This window comes from Drosophila tropicalis, unplaced genomic scaffold (assembly GCF_018151085.1).
Source record: "Drosophila tropicalis isolate 14030-0801.00 unplaced genomic scaffold, ASM1815108v1 contig_219, whole genome shotgun sequence".
NCBI classification, from domain to species: Eukaryota; Metazoa; Arthropoda; class Insecta; order Diptera; family Drosophilidae; genus Drosophila; species Drosophila tropicalis.
Genome location: NW_027172669.1, coordinates 51,840 through 56,344, shown reverse-complemented (window position 1 = coordinate 56,344; position 4,505 = coordinate 51,840). Strand labels below are relative to the sequence as shown.

The 4,505-nt window shown below is 32.9% G+C and overlaps 2 long non-coding RNA genes across 2 annotated transcripts; both read right to left on the bottom strand.

Annotated features, from left to right (window-relative positions):
* Positions 1-2,056: 2,056 nt before the first annotated feature.
* On the bottom strand, positions 2,057-2,447 carry LOC137572144 (uncharacterized). The gene is made up of 3 exons (XR_011031540.1): positions 2,365-2,447; positions 2,128-2,299; positions 2,057-2,074 (listed from the first exon to the last, which is right to left on the bottom strand). It is a non-coding gene; the product is annotated as an uncharacterized lncRNA (long non-coding RNA).
* Positions 2,448-3,285: 838 nt separating this feature from the next.
* Positions 3,286-4,206, bottom strand: LOC137572143 (uncharacterized). The gene is made up of 3 exons (XR_011031539.1): positions 3,786-4,206; positions 3,514-3,714; positions 3,286-3,450 (listed from the first exon to the last, which is right to left on the bottom strand). It is a non-coding gene; the product is annotated as an uncharacterized lncRNA (long non-coding RNA).
* Between the last annotated feature and the right edge of the window lie 299 nt (positions 4,207-4,505).

Sequence of the window (4,505 nt, the reverse complement as noted above, 5' to 3'; positions counted from 1 at the left end):
GGCCTATACAATCCAAGAAACAGCGAGGAAAAAGCTTTGCCTATATACACTTAACAAAAAAAACATGACCAAAGAGAGCGAAACGGTTATTCTACGTATGACTCTGTGTCTGTGTGAGTGAGTGGGCATCGATTTTGTCATTCCGAATGGCTTTGGGCGGGGGTTGTGGATTCAAATTGAGAGCTTTTTGCCTTTACTTTGCACTGGGGAGAGTTTGAATTTGAATTTTTGGAGACTTTGTTTTGGTCAACTGGGCTAGCTTAATTTGTGAATGTCCTTTATCCTTCAGTCTGTGCAATTAAGAAGATATTTATTGAATGATTATTCACTCATTCAATCTCCTGTATATTCTAGTCCAGTTTTCTTAGGCAAAGTATAAAAAGTCAACACAGGAAGTGAAATTTTATATGATTTTAAAAAGTTGTTTTCATTGACTATAGTTTTATATCAAGTAGTATTATAAATACAATAACAAAAAGTCGATCTGTAGGAATAATTGGTTTAGTTGAGTCGCCGAACAAAAAGCGACATCATAAAGTATATATGTATGTATATGTATGTAGTATGTATACATATTCTTGGTCAGTGCAACATTCAAAGCGATCTTCGCATGCCTCCTATCCTCTTGCCTAAATAAGCATAGAACTCGAAGATTATGAAGAATTTAGTAAAAGTCCGTTTTTTAACTTACAAGAGTTATGAATTTTTTAAGAAGAAATAACAAAATTTCTTTAAATATTAAAATTAAAATCTTAAATTTATAGTATTAATATTGTAGGTAAATAGACGGTAGCCTACAAGTTTGCATTCCCTTGCTGGACGCCTTCTCAAAAGCTCACTTGCCAAATCTCAATTTCTCTGTCTCCCGGAGTTTTGTTGTCTCTTCGTCCTCCCTCTCACACTCATTGAGGAGAGGGAACATCTGATACAATGGACACATGTTTCGGCGCAAGTTGTACTCATTGAATGCCAGAGTGCATGCGTACTTTGGTAACGGAATTTGCTCAATGACAAGAATTTTGTGGAAAGGATAAAACGGCAAGGACATTTTCAGTTATGACGTTTGTGTGCGAGTGTGGGCGAAGGCGGCAAAGCTCACTATGTTAAATGAAAAGCTGTTATAGTAAAAGTTCATTTGTGGCTGATTACCTCAAATATAGAGTAGAGGGCGCCACTTCAGTTAGAAAAGCTGTATAAAAACTATAACTAAATCAAATGGAAATGCATATTTGGTCTTTCCATCTAACTATCCAACTGTGGTCTCGTCCCGGGCATCATTAATGACCATTTTGGTATTTCCGGTGCGCAATTAGGCATAGCAAACAGCACCAGATTCAATGGGTAAAACCAATAATCATTATGTCATTGCTTCATAACGTGACCGAAAAGGATAAACATCAATTATGAATTGTTTGGCATCAAAATCAAATGAAATTTAAGTTAGTTGTAAAACGTATACATTGTTGTTGTGGGCTGAAAATTCCCATTTGTTGTTTTATTTGACTACGTGCCGAATTTATCATCCTGTTACTTGTCATTAAATGTTCACGAATTTGATGCTTATATATTGTATTTTTACTCTTGAAAGTCTTAATACATCAATTAAAACAATGATAAAATATATTTAAAAATAAACACCGCGAGTAATTAATTAATTAAAATTACTTACTTAATTAGTCCTTACTTCCATTAATTAGTCCTTAAAGCCAAAATAACAGTCACAGCCTTAAGACTCTCAATCAAATGTTGCCAATATGTTACATTCATGCCATTTTAGTTATAGAATTTGATAAATTTTGCAGACCACAAAAGCCTTTGAATATGGAAACTAAGGCAATGGAGAATAAGCCAGCAAAGTTTTTTGAAAATTAAAATTGCAGTATGAGACCTGTTTACACTAATTAACACAGCTTCAAATACAAGACATAATCTTTCAATTTCCCTCACTCTCAACTTCGCTTAAGTTTGCTTAGAGTACATGAGTATTGTCAATTGTTGACAACCCTTGAGTGGTAATTGAACTGTATAATCCAGAAGATGCTTCAAATTTTCCGGTGTGCCATGCCGATCATTTCTTATAATTAATGAAATTAATTCATGAACTCAAAATATTAATTATTCACTTACCCGAGTACCACAATTGTATTTGGTGTAGAACTGCATAAATTTAAATATTCATTTTTTTTCTATGTTTTCAATACCAACAATGTTATAATTCTCAATCTTTTTTCCACGCAAATATTTAGCGAATAAATCAGGATTTATTTGCAATATGTCCAATTCTTTCCTGGTTTCGGCACTGTAAAATTTGTCAAGATTAGTTATAGAGTAAAATCAAATAACTTTGCCTGACTTCAAGCTTACCTTAAACTTATTGAGTCGCTCAATACCAAAGTGCGAACTCCAAAGGACACGCAGTTTTGGATTAAGGCATTTAAGCTGTTACCATCATTAATAGAAGTAGACACTACAATAAGATTGCCCTTAGAGATAACAGATCTGTTCTGCTGAACAGGTTGTGGATTGGAATGTGAATGAATAGTGGATTCATTCGGTGTGCCAAGATTTATATCAGTTATTATCTCTTGACCCTTTTCAATTTCCACTAATTTAATGGTTTGTCGAATGCGAAGCATTTTAAACCAATCAGTTTTGCTCAAATTTCTTGGTTCCACATTTGAAATATAGAAACCACAATTAATAAATGTAGCCGAATGCAGCTTATGCAATAAAAGACGAGCTTGTATATGAGGTTGAAGCGTTTCCTTTTCATCAAGGGTTAAACGTCTAAGGCTTTTGTGTAAAGTTGCCACAATGGGCTTGTTGTGACTATAAATAAAATGTATTAAACTTATTTTGTGTTATCATAAAAATTTGAATATTTACCGTGACGTTTGAGTTTCTACAATAAGACTGATTAGAATCAGTTTGGTGAGTTCGCTTAGTTCTCTATTTTCTCCCTTATGAAGAGAAAGGTGAAGAAAGGTAACTAGTTTATTTACTTGATTGGGATCAATTGCATCCCAATTCAAATAAAGAAATATATGAACAACAGACAGTAAAGATATTCGCTGATTTTCATCAAGTGCAAATATTGATTCCAAGCGTTTAAGGAGCTTTTCTGGACCCCTTAAGGATTTAGCCACTATCATTTCATACATGCAGGTGATATTGAATTGATTACTTGATAAAAATAATGTCGACCATAGTTTATCTGAACAGTCATAGTGTGATGCAAGAAAAAGCAATGATTTGGCAATGCAAAATATTAATCTGTGTTCCCTGGAGTTTCTTAAATAATGTTGTTGGTTTCTGAGCAAATCCTCATTCATGCTTATTAATTCGTCTCCAATTTCTTTGACATGACAATCAGATTCTTCAATGATATATTTAAGAAATCTTGAAAGTAGGTTGTTAGTGTCAAAAGCATCTTGATAGCAATATTCAATCCTGCAAATAAAGAAGAAATACTCATTTATATAATTTTATTTATATTTATTCATTCATTCTTACCACGCATCATCCGAAAAGGTTGTTAACTGCAGTATTTTCCGAATAACTTGTTGTGAAGATTTCTTTCCGTTAGCTTGGATATATCCAGAAATAACGTCACCATTATTTTGATCAAGATGATAGAACAAAGTATCATGCGAGAGGATAGTTTGCTCCTGTTCGGTCAAATGTTTTGATACATAACTGCCAATGTTCCGAGCTCTATAAAAAAGAATTTAAACAATTAAACATACAAAAATCATCTAAAAGTTTAAAAAGGTTAAATAATTTACACAGAAAAGTTTGGAAACTTCTTCAGTGAAGCGACAAAAGTCGATAAAACATCGTCCTGCAATCTTTTTTGACAGTGTCCCAAAAGGCGGCAAAGGCATTCAAATGTTGCATATGCTTGCTCAAGTAGTTGCTGCGGCTCCAAATGCAACTCTGTGATATGGTTCCACTTCTTTATATGATAATTAACGAAAATGTCTACCGAAAATTGTTTTACAAGGCATTTCTCTTCGTTTGTTTCACACAATAGTTTATCGAGCAAATGAATTTGCAATTTCTTCAGATCTTTGCAACGTACAATTAATGGCTCTACTTCATACACTTTCTTGTAGAAATCAAGAATTGAAGGTAAGCAATTAATCTTAGTTATTAAATAGAAGCGTAACCATCCATGAAGAGTTTTTGACAAATTTTTAAGTTTATCAATTAAAGTCAAAACTAAATCATTTTTTATTTCCTCATTGAATATTATATCTAAGTGACCTTTGTTTAAGCATAAAATTACAACTTCTGTACTATCGCAATCGATAAATTTGCTCTTTAAAGCGTCATGAGCTGAATAGTTTTCTGTGTTTTTTTTGTACATCGTCTCAACAAAGGTTAAGTATTCCTTCAGGGTAAAATTATTAAGTGTAACCTGTTTATGAGTACATAGAAGTAAATTCATAAATCATAAATTTTTACAAATTAATGACCTACCTGGAAGCGATTTAAGACCCTTT